Here is a 20,547-nt window from a genome sequence, read left to right on the forward strand (position 1 = left end):
ACCCTATCTCGAAAAATCAAAAAAAAAAGTCTCACAAGTGCTGCTGATATGGCTCAGTGATAAAGGTGCCTGCCACCAAGTTAGGGATAACCTGAAGTCAATCCCCAGGACTTATATGGTAGAAGGGAAAGACAGACCTCTGAAAATTGTCCCAGACCACCACACACATGCCATGGTACATGAGTGCACATGCCCCACCCTCTACATAATAATAATAATTTTACAATGTTATTACCAATAGTAATAATAAAAGGCCAGACATAGTGCTTAATCCCAGCACTTGGGAATCCCAGCAGAGACAAGTGGATGTCTGTGAGTTCAAGGTCAGCCTGATCTACACAGTGAGACCCAGTCTCAAATACAAAACCAATCTCATACCACACCACTGACTGGATTAAAAAAGCTTCAAAGCCACAGCACATGGAGAATCAGGCTCTCCATAGGATGTGATTTCCTTGGGATTCATCCTCAGTAAAAAACAAGTTGTGTCTTGGTGAATCATTTAAATTGTTAGCCATACCCTGTTCCTAACCCGAGGCAGGCTTTCCCTTTCCTCTTTCATTCACTTCTGTAGCTCTGCAAAGACAGGATCTCTAGATTCTAGGCAATTACACTCTGTTAATGGAGGTGTCTTCCCAGGTGGCTCTCCGCTCTCCCACTGCCACCTGCGGACAGCTTCTGTATAATCTAGATACTCTAGTGCCTAGTTTCCAAAGACAACACAATTATTAGTGATGAATATCACCACCTATCTGCTAGCACATTATAATCACAGCCATATAGAAACGTAGCTTTGTGCAATAATTACTGAGTTTCAGGAAATTAAATGGTAGCACACTGAGGTCAAGGAACCTCTCTAGGAAGGGAGAAAGCACAGTAATCCAGAGATGGTATCTATTGACCAAATCTGTCACCAGCTCATTCCACTGCACCTCCAAGGGCTGTTGAGCAGAGGAAATGAGATAATCCATGTATTTGGTATATAGAAGCATTCAATGAAGTGTCCGCCTCTCTGTGTAATCATTATTACTGCTATCACAAAGTCACTGACAGACTTAAGCATCTTTTACACACAGGAAGTGTTCTTCAGTAGCCAGCCCAGCTCTACCACTGCAAGTCAAGTGACTGCTCTCCTGTTTTAGCCATGTGGCACAAATGGATCAAATAGTCTCAAGGACAAAGAAAGGTGGGAGAAGGGCTGGAAAAAAAAAGTGGGGGAGGTGGGACTATTCACACACACACTAACTGAGAAAAAAAGTGGGGGAGGTGGGACTATTCACACATACACTAACTGAGAAACCTACTCTTAAGCCTTATACTCCTTTGGGTATTTATTTACCAGACAGGAACTTGGTTCAGCTTACACTAGATCAAGATCAGTCCCCAGCCTTTCTCCTCCAACCTTACTCCAGCTGTTTCTTACACCCTCCCTCCCTCTCTGCACACCAGCCTCCAGAATCCTCCTTCCTCTGTGCCAACCCTGGCTGCTGTTCCTGAGCACAGGCTTGGCTGCCTGCCCAGCTCAGCCCAGCCTCAGGCCTGAAGCAGACATTGCTAGGCCCCAAGGGCAATCCTTAGAGGCCTGGAGTCCCTGGAGGTGCTCCAGCTCCAGCTGCGCCTAGCTCATTGGTAGTTCCATAAGGAACAACCAGGCAAGCCTGTCTTCAAGTGACTTACTCTTGGTTGTTGAGCCAACCCATAGTAGGACCAACCAACACTGAGCCCTGGTACGAATGGAGACAGGAAAAAAATGGGAGATAAGAGAACTGCAAAGAAAATTTGAGAGGAACACAGAAAGATAACAGTTTAGGGCCTGGGGCTACAGTTGTACTTTTATAAGATGACTAACAAGTAAATTGCTATAGCTTTTATATTAGGAAACTAAGGCTTCTTAATTGCTACACAATAGGACTACAAAATAAAATCAATCTGCCAGACTTCACTGAGAAGATTTCACAGAGACATAGATGTTATTTGGTTTCTCAAATGGCAGTAGGCAAGAAATAAAAAGAGAAGACCAATAGGGTTGGCCTGTGTAATGAACATATGAGTTTGAGACCAGTCTGGTCTACAGAGCTAGTTCCAGGACAGGCTCCAAAACCACAGAGAAACCCTGTCTCGAAAAACAAAAACAAAAACAAAAAGTAAATAAAATTCAGGGGGTTGGCCCGAGGTAACCAGTCTGACTCCAGGGTCTCAATCTCTCTTCTGATTGCTATCCTGGCCTTGCTTACTACTCTTCTCTGATATAATGTGTGCCAGGGGATGCCACACTAGAATGACGATGCCCAGGAAGAAAATGTTCTTTATCACACTGAAGAGTATTCCAGAGGTTAGTCTATATGCAGAGGAAACTAAGGACACCTTGGTGTCTCATTTGGGACTCCCATAAACAATGTATCCCTTCAACAAATGACTTGGCCTCTCTGAGTTTCTGTGACTCCAACATTAAAATAGGAAGTCTAGATTTGTCTTTTCAAAGTATAATATTCTGGGGCTACCTTTGTCTATTTGCCATTTAAAAGAGACTTAAGTTGAAAATCTGGAATCTTCTGAAGACAAGAACTTTTTCTCCTTAATGAATGACTCCCTTGCTTCTTCTTGCTCATACTATCAGAGCCAAGCCCAAAAAAGAACAATGGGTGACTCCAATCTGAATTATGGAGTGATAGACATCATGGGAGTTTGCAGCCTTCTCTTTCCTTCATTACTTTAGTTTGAAATCTTCAGGGTAGCAATAAGACCCCAACTCGCGGTAAGCAGTCACCACGAGAAGCAGCCCAGAGCAAACTGTCTCTTTGATGTAGTTGATTTAGTCAGAAAAGCCTGCTTAGAGGAAGTGTTGGCTGCTGATAGGGAGCCTGTGAAATGAGAAGCTAAAAACCAGGAGGTAGATGCTATAACAAAAAACAGTGTCAGCGAGGTGTATCTGATCTTCCCTAAGACTGCCTTGAGGAAGGGAACAACCCAATGCCCTTCTCCGTTGTGTTCCCATCTTGAGGCAGATATCCTGCAGCTAGAAGTTACCAGCACACACTGGCATTCTCACTAATTCATGTTTCCAACTGCTATCTCAATAATTTGTAGAGCTAGCCAAGTCCATGGTCTTACTTCTCCCTGAATATGCCAGACACTGAAGAACAGACATGACATCTTCAGTTCTTCTATAGCAGCCAGAGGCTGAGGCAGCCACGCTGGCAGAAGTTACCCTCCAAACAATAGGTGGTCTCTAGACAAGACTACAAGAGACAAGACTCCTAGTCCCACTTGGAAGCTACAGGCTCTGAATAATCTTTTCCAAAAAGACTGAAAAGTGGGCACTGTCCAATCGTAAATAACTTCTAGAAACTTGCAGAGAATGAGGAAAGGTAGGGGACTGCTCCTTACACTTGGAACTTGGGGCTTAAAGGAAGATCACCTTCAGAGAGTAGGTCTTACCAGAGCTACTTAGTGGGGAAAGCAGTTTCCTCCACCAAAACAAAACCTGTTTGTTCCTCTGTTGTTGTTTGTAAAGGTATCTCTGTCCTAAAATGCCCCACATCAGCACACTAAAACACAGCACTAGTTAGGGTTGGGTAGGACTCGCTACATCAACCAATCTCAAAAGTGCAAAAGGACAGAGGCATGAAGAAAGGAAAGAGAAAATATTTTTAAAAGGAAATATACCACTAGTTATATTTCTAGGAAATAACCCTGGGTCACATGACTAACACCATCCAGCTTGGCACAAAGTCATTTATGTTTATTAGTCTGTCACTGGTCCTTAGGTGTTACACTTGAAATACAATCACATGCTGTATAATGACATTTTCATCAGTAATGAGCAATGATCACAATGGTGGTCCCATTAGATCACAGAGCAGTTTTTAGGCAACCATAGTCACCTTAATGCTGTGGAGAAACAGTGTTCACTTATTCATGATGTTGGCACAGATAAGTACCCTATACTGCCAACTGAAAAGTACAGCACATACAATTATGTTTAGTATATAACATTTAATAAAAAAGATTACGTTACTGAGCTACATATTCACAATGCTACCTTCTTAGTGTTAAAAGATTACTCTGAAACAGCATGCTGAGTGACTGGCAGCAAGCTCATACATGTCATATGTACCATCTCCCCTCACTGCATCAAGGCACTACATGAAGTGAATGACCTGTGTGTAAGGACACTCAATGGCATCCACACAATGACAAACTCACTCAGAACCCATGCCTTAAGCAGTCCATAACTAGATACTACTGAGACTATATATCTATTTAAGGCCTGAGGCTTACTTAAACCAGTGTTGCTGAGGGCTACTTGCCAAATACAAGCAAGTCAACACAGATACACCAAATAAACTTTCCAAAATGAAATAAAGCATTTTGATCTTTAGGCTTTAGAACTGAACCGCATGTTTACCCAAAATAACAAAAACTGGACCTTTTCTCATGTCACTGGCCCACAACTTGTTTCTTTCCCCCATCACAACTATTCTAAAGCAAAGGGGAGGCAGTGGCTTTCTAGGTTGGCCACTCAGTTACTTTTCTAGCTGTTACTTCATACCTAAAGAAGAAACTTAATTGGATGAAAAGCTTATTTTGGCTGGTCCAGAAGATATGGTCAGCGGGAATGGGAGGCAGCAGTTCCTCACATGTTGGCAGATGAGGGAGTAGAGAGGTCACACTGGAATCCACAGCATGGATCACCTTCAAGTCTTGCCCTGAGGGACTGCCTTCTGCTGGAGAGGCCACAGTCCCAAAGGCTCCACAACTTCCCTAGTCAGTGCCACCTGCTGGGCACCAAATAATCAAAAACATGACCCTGTTGGGGACAACTATAACAGTCACTCCTTTGTCACCAGCCTCCCCACCTCAGCTTCTCCAATGACATTCCTTGTTTAAAGGCAGAAGGCTGTCTTGGGTTTGTACTCCCTGGTACATAATGAGCTATACTCTGGCTCTATGTATGCAGTTTCCTTCCTTCCTTGGGATGGCACTTCAGTAGACCTCACTGAAGGTGAACTGCTGATTAGACATTAATTCATTGCTTCTAGGTAGCATGCAGATATTTGACACCCAGGAGGTTAGCAAATCATAGCTAATTAGTCCTCAGATATCCAATTACCACATGAACTGTTCACTTTCTGGTCACCTTCTAAGGAGTTCAGCTGAGAAGATAACTGGAGATGAAAGAAAGGAAATTGTGAAATGAGTCAAAAGATGAGGAAAGAATCTGATACAAAAAAATGATAAATGACTGTCTGCAAATGCCTTATAGGAATACTTGAATGATCACAAATATACCTCTGTGGTTTCTAGAGTCATGTGGTTTCTAAGAAAGCCCCAAGTTCATCACATGGTCAATTTCCCAGTGCTTGCTTATTCTTTATAAAGAAAATCTAAATCCATTATAAAACCACACATACCAGCTTCCTCCTAGAAGCCCTGATGGAGGCTGACTGCTAATGTACAGCAGAGAGGAAGAAGGGACAGATGAGAGCTGCACAGTGGAGAATTCTTCCTTTCGACTACATGAGTGACCTGGTCAGAAACATCTATGACTACTGCCAAATCAAAAGTACTATCTACATATTCTAGAAAGTCCAGAAAATGCAGACAAACCTGCGCGCGCGCGCACACACACACACACACACACACACACACACACACACACACACACACAGACACGTGTTTGTAAAGGTAAATGAATTTTACATGGGTTCTGGGGTTACTGAACTCAGCTCCCAAAGCTTGCAAATCAAGTACTTTTAGTGACTAAGCTACCACCTTAACCCCTCAACATACATTTTAAATATTGTTATCGCCTCAAATGCTCCAGACCACACTTAACTCGTAAGGCTTATTTGTATCCTACTATTCAGTCTGTCAAAATTCTTGTATTGTACTCCATAGGGAGCAAAGAGACTGAGACTCGTGGGGCTGAAGTACTGTAAACAGCTTAGCATCTCAATGAACAGGCTCCATGATTTGTTATTTTAATTTCTTACTCTCAGATGCTAACTTGCTCTCCATAATTCACTATTATAGGCAAACTAGGGTAATAAATTGAAAATAAAGTTAAAAATCAGAACATCATTAATTATTTCGTGAGAATAAATCCCAAGAAGGGAAATTAATGGATCAAAGAATATGCAAAAACATTTCTATGAAATCTATTCTAGCAATGGATGCAAACTTTCAACATGCTGCATTTGTCAGCTAATTCAATTTCCCTTAAAAAAAAAAAAAGGCCAAAAAACCCCCACAAAACTTTGCCAAAGCATGAAAGATGTTATATCTAAAGAAAAATATCCAGGCAGCAAGTAAAGTGTCAGCCTTATTGTGAGCACAAGGACTTAAGAGAGTTGTTAAATGATGGGACAAGAAACAAGAGGCTCAACATCATCTGAATTTCTACTATGTATTTTTTTTTTTTAGTATGAGACAAACCTTACCTTTTCTACCCTCCAAAAAGTTAAGATGGTACCACCTGAAAGACTAATGCATCCTCATCCTCTTAGCACTGGCTGAAAATCTGCCTCTTGACTAAGCAGAGCCAGAGTGACTCATCTGCAAATGGGGCTGCAGAGCCTGGAAGCAGAGAAGGGGGCTGCAGTTAGCCCACAGACCTGTCAAATGGGCTTTGAGCTCTAGACTGAATCAAAGGGCATTACAGAACATAACAGAACCGTGTATGCTTCCCCACCATCTGGCCTCTTTATCAGATCATTGCCCAACCTTCACCAATTCTCTCCCCAATTCCTGGTATAAGGCTGTGTGTATGTGGGATTCATATGGAACATGTGACTTAAACCCACCACTGCCTCATACATCCCTGGCTCCAATGACTGTGACAAGGGGTACATAGGCACTAAGCCAACCACTGAAAATGGTCACCATACCACAGTCAACAGAGAGAGTAAAATGTCTATTGAAGAAGGTAGATGTGAAGATTAAACAGACGCTCTTTACCAGGTAAGTTTCAGATCTAATGCATACAGAACTCAAGAATGAGATTCTTAGGTGGAAGGCAATACTGAGAAATTACAAATCGGGTTTTGAAGACATCATTTTTACCCGGAATCCAATAGTTTCAAGAATGGAGATCAAAACCTAACTTTCATGAATACACCAATCAGTAAATTCCCTTTTCCATTCCCCAGATGTCAGCTTGTATCACCACTCAAAGAACTCAAAGAGTTCTTACAAAGACAGTTAATGCTTCTCAGATTTCCTACTTAAGCAGCCCAGAGAGGATCCAATGCTTATGACTTCCTGATTCATGTTCCTGGACCAGCTTACGAGGCCACAATTTCAATCTAATACGTCATGGGTACTCTCAGCTGAACAACAGGAGCAATGATCCCTGGCCCATGAAAGCTGACAGATTCCATTACAACTAGGTGACCCATTAGGATACTATTTATATAAGATGGTATGACTAACAAGCTAAAACAACTATCTTAGCCCTCTTCCAAATACACAGTGACAAAGTATTTACCCCTGACTTCTACTGTAGAAATATTTTCTCTCACCTTCATATTCCCAAGGAAGAACCCCTTTTAACATTCAAAAGCACGTGATGGGACGGAAAGCAAACTCTCCTGGAAGCCTTGTACAATAATGACACAGCCAATCTTCTTCCAGCTCAAAGGTATTTGATCTAAACCACATCCTATGAAACTGAAAAACAAGACATGACCAGAATTCTTGGTTTCAATTACTATCACCCAAACAAGTTCCCTCTAAGTGCTAAGAGCCAATTTAGGAAGAATCTGGGTTTCTAAAACAGAGACTAGAAATGCTCATGGTTTGTCTGTCTTCATATATACATACAAACACAATATCCTATGAGGGTAATATATAGCCATGTGTCTATGTATAAATATACATACATACATACACAAACACAGATTAAAACTGTTTTGCTTATTTTCTTAACAGTTATTTATTTTCACAACTGCTTTTAGGGCACATGGATACATTAACATGCATAAAGAAAAACAGATCCTTAAATCAAGAGTCCAACATATGATAGAAAGCAACAAGCAACTTGGTACTGCAGGCTTTGTAAAGTAAGGTATCTCTTGCTGGACATGGTGGTACATGCTTTTAATCCCAGCACTCAGGAGACAGAGATAGGTGGATCTCTGTGAGTTCAGGGCTAGCAAAGACTACAGTGAGACCCTGTCTCAAAAAATCAAAAAAGGAAAAAAAAAAACAAACTAAAAAACAAAAAGGAGGCTACTTAGTTCTTGTCTATTTCCTGCCTCCACAGCCACTAGCTAAGAGTCAATGCAATGCTGTCTATTTTAGTTGTCCCGTCAGGCCCTATTTTAGGAAAATCCAACATGAGAAGACTCCAAAGCAAAGCAGTAGGACCAAAGGCTCTTTCTTATGGTCATCAATATGTTGGACAACCTAAGAGTAGCTACGAGCCCAGAATAAATTGTATCTATGAGGGCACACACATTTTGCACCAAGTAACAGAGGGTTCAATGAGTTGCAAGCAACTTTCTGAACTACCATCAAATTTGAATGTACTTCAAAAACCACATCCAATCCCTTCACTCCTGAAGCCCTGCCTGTGCCTTCCACAAAGAGCAGGACATCTCTGTATGAAAAATAACTAGACTTACACATCTCTATGGACTCCTTGCACCTCATGTTCTCACCTTAAGTTTGGGAAAAAACAAAAGATCATTTTGTACCAGATGTGTCTCAATTCGAATACTGAGATGGATTCAACCAGTCTATGTGCCATTGTACACTAATTTGGGGCAACACTTTTGTTTATTTGTTTTGTCTTAGTTTTCTTCATTTTGATAGTTTGGGTTTTCATTTGTTTTGCTTTGTTGTTGTTTGTTTTGTTGTTTCGCTTTTTGAGACAAGGTATCACGATGTAGCCTTGGCTAACCTGAAACTCAAGAGATCTGCATTCCTCTGTCTCCCTAGTGCTGGAATTAAAGGTGTCGCCCACCATGCCCAGCTGCTTGGTTTTTAGGTTTGCTTTTATAGATATTGGAGCTGATCTTGAATTCATGATCCTCCTGCCTCAGCTTTCCAAATCTAGGATTACAGGTCTGCAACACCAGTTTGGTTTCAATCTCTGAGAGTCTCATTTGTTGATTTGTCTGATCTCCAAACAGTACAAGTTTTATCCTGGGTACCTCAGTTCCTAGGCACACAGCAAGGGTTTGCTGTATATCTGCTGATGAACCACTGATAGTGTGGTGGTTGAATAAGAATGTCCCTCATAGACATGTATTTGAATGTTTGGTCCTCAGTTGGTGAGTTATTTAAGAAGGATTAGGAGGTGGGGGTGGGCTTTGACGTTTCAAAACCCCACAACAGGCCCCGTATCTGTGTAGTCTATCAGATGTGAACTCTCAGCTACTGCTCCAGCAACATGCCTGCCACTGTGCTCCCTGGCCATGATCAGGGACTAACCCTCTGAAACTGTAAGCAAGTCCCCAGTTAAATGCTTTCATAGCTGGGTGGTGGTGGCACATGCCTTAATCCCAGCATTTGGGAGGAAGAGACGCGTGGATCTCTGTGAGCTCAAGGCCAGCCTGGTCTACAGAGCAAGTTCCAGGAAGGCTCCAAAACTACACAGAGAAACCCTGTCTCAAAAAAGATAGTTAGAGAGACAGATAGATAGACAGACAAATAAATGAATAAATGCTTTCATCAGTTGCTGTGATCGTGATATCTACTCACAGCACTAGAACAGCAGCTAAGACAGTGAATGCCCACGATGCACAAGGCGCTAGTCTGTCTTGAGATATTTGCTGCCACTATGCTACTCACAGAAACTCCTTGATGCTGGGCATGGCGGTGGACAGAAAGGCAAGCAGATCTCTGTGAGTTCCACGGCAGCCAGGACTAGAGAGAGAGAGACGTGTCTCTAAATAGATAAATAAATAGAAATAAATAAAAATTCCCCTGATGAGTGGCTTTTGACTTATCTTACTAACACATGTGGCTTGTCAAAGACAGGAAGAGATGAGGACAGCACAGTTCTACCTCTGGATCCCTTTAGAGACAATGAGTTACGCTGCTTATGGCAGCAAGAAAAGACCAAGAACTATAGTCCTAAACAAAGCTTCCAAAGCCAGACACGCTTGCCAAGAAGCAAAGAGCAGATTCCACCTCCACTGGCTGGCAGGCAGGCCCACACATTCTGCTTAGCCATGTGAAACAGCAGGCTCTTGCTCTCCCCACCCCCAAGCCCACTTAGGATATTTGGGGTAGCAAGAGAATAGCAACACTGGTGACTTTTCTAGGAGATGTTGTATAAAAATAGAGCTTCCAATTTTAGGCCAAAAGTTGAAAAGAAAAATAGCCAGAATTAGACATTTGTTTTAACACAATACATTGAAAATTCCAAGTATTACAAGTTTAGGTGCTGGTAGCTGGGAGGAGGTCACACCACCACAGGGCTCCTCAGTGAGTTGGCAAACAGCAAGGCTGTTTAACAGTGCATATCTACCAGTGACAGAACTAAAAAGTCTACCATGTGGGAAGATGGAAACCAACTGACACACCTCCTGTGGTTGTCCACAGTGGCAGGGCTGACACCAATCAATCTCAGCAGCAACTTACAAGTCAAAAACGTTATAAATCTTTTTTGAGGCTGGTCAAAGAAATGTTTTAAGCCCCGAATATGACTCATTTTTCAGAAATTAAGTCAGCATAATGGAGGGGGAGCTTCTAAAATAATTTTCTAAATTGCAATCATCAACTTTTTAACTTCCAGGTTTTAACACCCATAATTCATCAACACATCTTAAGTTGAAACAAAAGACAAATACCTGCTTTTGACAGCAAGTTGATGGCCCTTCAGGTATGAGAATCACTCAGACCAGGTGGTGGTGGTGCAAGTCTTTAATCCCAGCACTCGGGAGGCAGAGGCAGGTGGAATCTCTGTGAGTTCAAGGCCAGCCTGGTCTACAGAGCAAGAATCACTCTGGCAGAACTGGTGGAGAACAACAGAAGACCCAGAAAGACACCATCATGATAATAAAGACCTCCCAAAGGGTTTGTGGGCACCATAAATTACATAACAAATCCATTCTGTGAGGCAGACAGGATTAACTCCCATTCATCCCAGTTGACTCAGAATTGCCAATGGGCTTATCAAATGGAAGGCATTATCCACCACAGCTGCGCAAAGGCACAGTGGTTGGTTTCACTGTGTATCGGCTTGCTGACATTAACTATTCACCAAGAAAAGTCAACCTTACAATTAAAAAAAAAAAAAATGTCATTACTCCCGTCCCATCCTGATTAAGTTTTTCTGACTGAATTTTTAAGGATGCAATATGACATCTTACTATAACAAATGCAGTATGTCTATTACACATGCAAGAATGAATGCATTTTATATGATTTACTTCCACGGAGTTCATGGCTCATGACAGTCAAACATAACCATCCCAGCACTTATGAGGCTGTGAGTTTGAGGCCAGGTTTGTCTACATGGCAACTTCCAGAATAGCCAGGGCTACATAGGGAGAGCTTGTCTTAAAAAAACAACAACAACAAAAAAAAAAAACATGATCATACTCAGTATGTAGAGAAGAAAGGATACTGTCTTGGTGACAGTGTCTTGACTGTAAGCCCCAAGAAGAAAGAAGTGCGTGTAGTACAGGACCAGGGTCAGCTGACACCCAAAGATAGGTTCCTAAAGAATCCAACAGAGACTCTGAGGGCTAGAGAGGAGAAGGAGTGGGGGAGGGGAGAAAAACAAGAGAATACCTTCATAGGAAGTGTACCCACACGTGTGACATAAAAGCACAAAGGACACTACCTGGGAGGAGATAGAGGATCGACAAGAGAAGGAGATGAGGGAGAGAGGGCAGGTAAGGAGATAAAGAAGAACAAAGTGTAAAATGACATATATGTATAAAAATGCCATAATGAAACCCATTACTTCACATACTAATTCCAAATTAAAAAGGATATCACTATATAAAAAATGAAGAAAAAGTACCTACTATGTATTTGGGGCACTGAACAATCTGTCTTCATGCGAGTACTCTAGGTACTCTCCCAAACTGTTCATAAATACTTCCTTAAAGTTCACTATGTACCAAGCACTATGTGTGAGACTTTTACACACAACTAAACAATGATAGGACACTAACTAGTATCTTGGGTATTATTCTCAGCACTTCACAGATGAGCAGACTGAGGCACAAATTCTAAGACACTGGCCAATGGGTCCATGTTTTACTGTTTTTCAAAAATAAGAGTAACAAGCTGGGTGTGGTGACACCTGTCTTTAATCCCAGCAGTGGCAGGTGACTCTGTACATTCAGGATCAGCATGCTACACATAGCAAGTTACAGGGTAGCCTGAGCTACAAAATGTGAGACTCTGTCTTCTTTTAAAAAAAAAAAAGGTTCTTTCACACAAGAGTGGTGTTTTATTTGGGGCACCAAAGTGCCTAAGCCTCTGAGGAGAGGAGAACTTGAACTTGAAATGGGGCAGCTGCTTTCAAACTTTAACTGCAAACTGCAGCAAGAAATGGATTCTGGGGCTGGAGAGATGGCTCAGGGGTTAAGAGCACTGGCTGCTCTTCCAGAGGACCTAAGTTACCAACATGGCAGCCTCAAAACTGTCTGCAACTCCAGTTCCAGAGAACCCTACACCCTCTTCTGGCCTCCTTGAGTACAAAGAGCACCACACAAGCAAGCACACATACATATAAATTTAGAAAAAGATTTTTCATCCTGCCCTACACCCTCCAAGGAGAAATGACCCACAGTTTGGAATATCTCAAGACCAGGCTTGACGTCTCCCTGCTAGACATGTTAAGTATTCTGCGGCTGTCATACCACTTACTCTTCACAGACACCCATGAAGGATGTTTCTTTCTGCTCTCTCTGATAGATGAGGGAATAAACTCAGAAATAAAGCAATTAAGCAATTTGCCAGGTATGGTGGCACACTTGTAATTCCAGCACTTGGGAAACTAAGGCAAGATTTCAAGTTCCAGGTTACAGAGACGACGATGATGACAACAAAGACAATGAAGAAGACGAAGAAGATGACGAAGACAATGACGAAGAAGAACCACAAAAACAAAAGCAGACAACTACCTCATACAAGACCCTATTGTATGACAAAAACAGAGACAGTAACCGTACATTCCAGTTGTTCCCCCAGTTCCCAGCTTCCTTTCACATAGGTAGAGAAAGGCATCTACTTCTGGCCCGTAGCCCATAGGCAGAAATGATGCAAGGAGGTTCAGGCAGATGGGAATCTTCAGGTCTAAGCAATGGACTGTTAAGTGTCATGGCTGCCATCTTATCACTTGCTGGGGGGTAAACCAAAGTAATAACCAGGAAAACACAGATAGTGCAGTACGAGACAGTGGAGTCTGCATCCCCTGGTCTCTGTAGGGCTTCACCTGCTGACTACTGTGGGACACACAAGCAATAAATTTTGTCAGATTATGCCTAACTTCCTCAGCAATGCTACAGTGACTCGGTTCAGGCTTATTGAGTGCAGTGACTTCACAGGGGCTTTACCTAATTCCAATCTCCCATGGCACAGGAGTGCTCACACACACAGTATAGGCATCCAATGTACCCACTTAAAATCACTTACTAGAGTCGGGGATGAGGCTCAATGGTCTATAGTCCTCACCTTGCATGTACAAGCCACTGGGTACAATCCCTAGTACTCCCCTCCCCAGATTAGAGATCCTTTTCACTATAGACTCACTATACTCTTCTGGACCTGCTCTCAGCTTCTCTTATCATCCTCCCTTTGCATTTCAGCTGCTCTAGCATATTAATGCACGAAGGTATTCCCCAAGATGCATGGCCTTACCTGTTTCTATAGCTTTACTTTACTGTTAGCATTGCTGGGAATGCATCCCCCCTCCTGATTCTCTGCTCTTGTTTCCTCAGTCCTAGCTCAGGTTTTCTTCTCACAGGACTCCTTGCTGCTGAACTGCTGGCTCCTGTGTTGATATCACTGCATCTTGGAGCACTGATTTTACAAACCATCTAATTGTTACTGTGTCTGGTGTTTCTACCATGCTATAAGGTCTGTGAAGAACAAGAGCTACTGAATCTGTTAGAAAGAATACCTGGCAACAAATAAGTACCTTTCACTTCCTGAAACACCAAGTTTTCAACCACTCTGGGGCCTGTTGAGCAGACAGTGAGCTACAAATAATTCCCTTGAATACAATGGGTGAGAAAAAAGACATGTTTGAGGCCCAAATTTCCTAGCTTACAAGACTGGTTTTGAGTTTCAGAAGTCCTCTATGAGTGACACACATTCCATCTGGGAAATCAGTCCCTTGCTCATATATTTCTAACTGGGAAACTACAAAATCTGTTTCTTCTTAAGGAGAAATTATCTTGTATCTGTTTGGAAACCTTAGCCAATGTTAGTCTTGTTTTGTTAAGCTGCTGTGGCATCAAAAGCTCTTCTATTTACTCAGATTTTGAAAAGTACTAAATAGGGGGACCTGAATGTGTAGGAAGCCAAGTACTGTATGCAAATGGTAAATATGCAAATCAGAAGGGGAGGAGCTTAAGATGTGTTACTTACAGGGAGGAAAAAGTTTCCCTACAAATGGGGAGAAGGCAACTGGAAGGTTCTCACTTGTTGCATAACTTTACCAGCATCTTCTGCTCGGTCAGGCAATGACTGAGAGCTAGGTAAATGCTTTGTTAAATTAAGCAACTTCTGTTTCTTGGCTAAGTAAGAGTTCAAAGTTAAGTCTTCAATTAATGTTTTTGTCTGATTTGAAACTGTCACAAAAGTTCAAGTATCCAAAATCTTGAAAAGAACTATTTTTAATTCATTTGTTGACCCTGCGGTGGTCAGAGGACAACGTCTGCAGTTGCTTCTCTCCTTCTACCACAAGCTGACAAGTGCCTCTACCCACTTGGCCATCTCAGTAAGCCTCAAGCTTTCTCTCAGAATACAAAGATTCTGAATGAAATAAGAAGACCATAGTAAATGGTGCAAGAAACCAAGACATAGTGATCCAATGGCAATTTCCCCAAGAACAAAAGAAAATTAACAACTGTCTCTAGCCTCACAAAAGCTTGCTGAAGAGCAAAGGCAACTGCTACAACTCCCTGCCATCCTCTTTCAGATTTATCCAGACTCAGCAATTGTCACCTATATAATGACTGTCTAGAGAATACCGGTTATGTCAATCATGCAATCTCTACCCTCAAAATCTACATTGTGATTTTTATATCCAAGAAAAAGGGCACACTGCCTGATTTGGAATCCAAGTCTAAAATCTGCTCAGGGCTGGAGAGATGGCTCAGTGGTTAAGAGCACTGGCTGCTCTTCCAGAGGACCTGGGTTCAATTCCCGGCACCCACATGGCAGTTCACAACTGTCTGCACCTCCAGTCCCAGGGGATCTGACACCCACACACAAAATATATACAGGCAAAACACTTGTATACATTAAATAAATCTTTTTAAGAGATCAAATCAAATCTGCTCAAAGGACACTTGCTTAGAGTAGATCTTAGTAGAAATAGAGATTTTTAATCCCCCAAACCTACAGCCTAGAGCCAAGGCCCTTTCCCTTTCCTAGCCTGCCTAACACAAGTCACAACCTTTCAGGAGACAAACCAGTATGAATGACAAAATCAAAATGATATGAAGGTGGAACCGAGCACCTGATCTCAGCTCAGTTGGGAAACACCAGAGTTTCTCGTTATGAAATCATGCAGAGGGCTGCGGACACAGTTCAGTGGAGGGGTTCTTGTGTGACAGCTTGGCTGTGAATGGCATGTGAGAGCTAATCTTGCCTGTCAACTTGACATACCAGGAAGAAGGAATCTCAATTGAGGAACTGCCTCTATCAAACTAACCTGTGGCATTTTCTTGATTGCTAGTTGATGTGGGAGGGCCCAGCTCACTAGGGGTGTGCCACTCCTGGGCAAGCTGGCCTGGTTTGTACAAGGAAGGTTACTGAACAAGCCAGTAAACATCTCCAGGGGTTCCTGTCTTGGCTTCCCTAGATGTCAGACTATAAAGCATAAGATTAAATGAGCCCTTTCCTACTTGAGTTGGTTTTAGTCAGTGCTTTATTTATTACAGCAACAGCTCAAACTAGACCATGTATTTGCTGCCAAGCCTGAGCCTGGTCCCCAGAACTCACATGGTAGAAGACAATTGACTCCCACAAATTGTCCATAACATACCACACACACACACAAAATAAACAAACAAATAAATAAAATGTAAACTTTTTTAAAAGAACAAGATTGTTTGCAAATTACTAACTACCAAAGGCAGATAATAAAAGATAGTGTTAAAACATAAAAAAAAAGTCAAGGGACTATGGATAATTAAAGCTTTATAACAATAAACAAAGTTTAAAACAAACACAGACTACACCTGGATGCTGCTTTCTCAGCTTCTACTGAAATTTAAGCTTTATATGAGGTATTACTGTGGCTAAGGGTCAGCACCTTCCACAACAGGCTATGGTTTTTCTTTTCTCTCTCTCTCTCTCTCTCTCTCTCTCTCTCTTGAGACAGGGTTTCTCTGTAGCTTTGGAGCCTGTCCTGGACCTGGAACTCACTCTGTAGGCTGGTCTCGAACTTAACAGAAATCCACCTGCCTCTGCCTCTGAGTGCTGGGATTAAAGGTGTGCGCCACCGCGGCCGGACTCAGGCTATGATTTCTATCACTACTTACCTGCCTCTCAAGATCTGTGTGGAATCGTGAGAATAAGCAAGATAGGACTTTGAAGTTTTGGTGCTTAACTTTACTTTAGGGCACAAATCATAGTGTCCCCTTAAAGCAGTCACCACACACAAGTAATGTACAGGTCACCTCTTAGAAGAGACTGAGTCTAGACTTCTAAAACCTTGAATCTGAGTGTCAGATCCATGGTCAGGCTTTTCTCCTTCCCCCAGGTCCTAAACTCACACCTTAGGAGTCCCAACATCAGAGTGAACGATAATGACAATCCTGATGGTGGAGGCCTGCCAAAGTGAGGAGAAAATGGCAATATTCACTCTTTCGAAGTTTAACAAAAAAGGCACCACTTGATTTTTTAAAAATATTTTTAAATATCTGTGATATTTAAAATTCTACACAATGCATCCATGGGATTTGGGCAACATCTTTATTTTCAATTCTGCACAATCTATGGGCATTTCTGTTAGATTTGTCAGTGTGCTGGAGTCAGACAAGTCTTTAAGTCTGCACAAACGGACAAAGACACCATGGAGTAAGTTTTGGCTCTGCACTATACTCAGTCTCTGCAGCCATCCACCCTTATTCTTTTATATGCCCATCTACCAACTGACCACCTGGTATTTTTCTTACAAACTTAAAAAAAAATAGACCTGCTGGGCATAGTGTGTACTTGAGAGACAGAGCAAGTGGATCTCTGTGAACCTGAAGCCAGGCTTGTCTATCTATATATTGAGTTCCAAGCCAGTCAAAATGTGCCTTCCATTGTTCCCCAGAAATTCAAGCTTTATTTTGTGGTTTTTATTACAGTTGTGGCATAGCACCTCTTAAAAAAAATTTCAACCATTCTTAGCATCTTTATCCATGTAGTTACAGATGTGACACGCTGGTTACATTTTCAGCCTACACATTAGAAAGTGGAACTAATAAATGAAAAGCACTCACCATATACTCGCCAGAATCATCAGCAGTACAAAAGTACACTACTGCAGTTATTTCAGCAAAACATGGACATATAACCAGGGCCAGAAGACTCCTCTGCAGGGGAGGGTGCCTGCCTCCAAGCCCGATGACCAGAGTTCAATCCCTGTAACTCCCATGGTGGAAAGGGACAACCAGTTTTCTCAAGTTGTCCTCCCTGAACACACACACTAATAATAAAATAATAATAATAATAGTAATAATTAACTAATACACAGACACACACACACATAGTAAATTTATCCTAATCCTTTACATCCCAGTTAAAGAAAGCACAGAGGGGATGTGACCCACATAAAGACACAGCAACATCCACCAATGGCCCCTAGAACAAAAACTCTCCAGGGTCTTAGGGACCTGGCCTCACTTCACCAGCAAGTGAGCCTGAAGCAGGTCTGGGCTTTTCACTTTCCCCCACAAACAACAGGCACAACATGGTACTTAGCAGCTGATCTTCTCAGATAATCTGGATTGGCTGAAACAAATCTGTTTCCATCTAAAGTCTCAAGAAGGTTTGTCCAACTCACTGAACTCCAAGGCATATGGCCAAAGATAAAAATGACTCCAGGATCAGCATCCCAATTTTAGACCCAACAATATCTTAGCCCTTTGTCCCCATTGCTAGACTCACATGGGCTCTAACTCTGTAGCAACTGTTCTCAAACTATGGGTTGAGACCCCTTTGGGGGTTCAAATGCCCCTTTCACCAATGTCACCTAAACCATGCTGCATAATCAGATATTATGATTCATAACAGCAGTAAAATTACAATGACGAAATAGTAATGTAAACAATTTCCACAACATAAGGAACTGTATTAAAGGGTCACAGCATTAGGAAGGTTGAGAAGCACTGCTCTAGAGGATTTCAGGAGGAAGATTTCCATGTCTAATCTTTAGGGCAGTTTTGGAAACAAGTTGGAAGTTTCCATTAGAGTCACTCGTGTATTTATTTCCCAGATACCCAGAGGACAGGTTTTATTTTCAAGGATAGATAACTGTGGACCTAAGAATGTTTTACATACTCTATGGGAGGTGGAATCATATAGCCCCTGTCTAGGAATTGCAATCCAGGTAAGCTAAGCTACATATTCCATGCAGCTAACAACAACAATAATAATGCTTTTTATATGACATATACTATATTTTATTATTCAAATGCACTAACAATCATTCCAACTATTTACTGTGATGAATTTCACTTGACACATGAGAGATATGGTTCACCTAAGTTCCAATGGCAAGTGAAGTTCAGACTGACAACCAGAGTGTAACTCTAGATTTGTGCTTTTAACCAATGGTTATGTGTATCCAACATTTTTCTTATTAAAAAGTAACATCACTTGGGCAGGAGAAGCAGGCAGAGCTCTGAGTTCAAGGCTAGCCTAGTCTAAATAGCAAGTTCCAGGAAACCTAGGACTACACAGTGAGACCTTGTCTCAAATAAACAAACAAACAAATGTAATCAGAGTAAGAGGAAGGCTGTGCTGGCAAGTTACCTTGTTTCTAACGTTAGGGAGGTCTAGCCTTAGTGCATCTGTGAACTTCCAGAATACAGCACACTCTAGGAATGCTTTCATACTATACTGAGTCTGCTTCTTATAAGCCAAAACAAAGAATAGTTAGTGTTACTCCAGAATTAGTTATAGCCTACAAAATGGGAGAACAAAGCCAGGTATGGTGGCTCATATCCATAATCCCAACACTAGTGAGGATGAGGCAGGAAGACTGCTCTGTATTTGAGGGGGGACTACATAGAGAGTCTCAGGCGAGCCTAAGATACAGTTTAAAATTCTATTTCAGAAACAACAAAAGCACACAATTGGATAATTAAAGTGGGAATATATATATATATATATATATATATATATATATATATATATATATATATATAGAGAGAGAGAGAGAGAGAGAGAGAGAGAGAGAGTTCTTTATCTCTGGTCCCTTCCAGTTTCCAAACCTTTGAAGTTTCCTGACGTATCTTTCATTACATGGGAGAAAGATATCTTGGACCACACCTGAGTTTAAGGATGATCTCAGGGTGAGCTCTCAGAGGTTCCAAAGGAGAGGCTAGTCAAGTCAGGAAAACTTAAGCACTGAATTCTATTTTAGGTCTTATTTTCTCAGAGATGGGCAATGAGAGACAAGAGTTCAACCACCAAAAGCCAATAACCATGCCTATATAATGAAATCTCAAAGGCCAGAGTAATGTCTCTGACCATGCCCAGCTAGGAAACACACACACCACCACCACTATCACCAATCAATCAACGAGGTCTGAGATTTTCCAAGTTGGTGAGCACAGAGACTTGCTGGAAGGGTGGTGTTACTGGCCTGCCAGGATCCCAAGGAATTAGAATTCCCTTAGGAATCATTTGGCTGGAGTATTTAAAAGTGAAGAGGGGACCACAACTCAGCCAGACTGTTTAGTTATGCTAATCTCTGGCTTTCTATTTAATTAAAGTTTACCCTCAAATCAGGACTAATTGAACGAGGGAGAGGTGTTTTGCTCAATTTCTTTGTCCCTCTCGCAAATATGGCTACATTGACTAAATCTGTTTGTTTGTTTTGTTTTTGACTATTAATTTTGATCGTTTAATTAGTCTATTAGCTTGTGAGGGCACAGAAGTAATGGTAGCACATACCTAGAGAGAGCAACAGATACTGCACTTTCAAGTCATCTACTGCCCTCTGCATCAATAAGGCTGGTCTGGAACACCTGGGCTCAAGTCATCCTGCCTCAGTCTCCCAAGAGAACTACATATACAGACCAAGTCATCTGCCTCTTGCTTTGGAGGGTTGAGGAAAGCATGGGTTCGACCCAACTTTACATATGCTGAGTAAGCAAATACAATCTACATTCCCAGCCCAAATTAAGG

General features: G+C 41.8%; 1 protein-coding gene across 4 annotated transcripts in view; it reads right to left on the reverse strand.

Annotated features, from left to right (window-relative positions):
- The window catches only part of Dcun1d3 (defective in cullin neddylation 1 domain containing 3), a 42,032-nt gene that overhangs the window by 10,726 nt on the left and 10,759 nt on the right, over positions 1 to 20,547 (reverse strand). The window contains exons 2-3 of one of the 4 annotated variants that reach the window (XM_075972056.1): positions 7,524 to 7,671; positions 6,444 to 6,579 (exon numbers count right to left, since the gene is read on the reverse strand). The exons of 2 other annotated variants lie outside the window; for them this stretch is intronic. The gene's annotated coding sequence lies outside the window, so the exon portion shown is untranslated. The remainder of the gene's footprint in view (positions 1 to 6,443; positions 6,580 to 7,523; positions 7,672 to 20,547) is intronic. One more of the 4 variants, XM_075972054.1, reaches the window with a different exon arrangement.

This window comes from Microtus pennsylvanicus, chromosome 5 (genome assembly GCF_037038515.1).
Source record: "Microtus pennsylvanicus isolate mMicPen1 chromosome 5, mMicPen1.hap1, whole genome shotgun sequence".
In the NCBI taxonomy this organism is placed as follows: Eukaryota; Metazoa; Chordata; class Mammalia; order Rodentia; family Cricetidae; genus Microtus; species Microtus pennsylvanicus.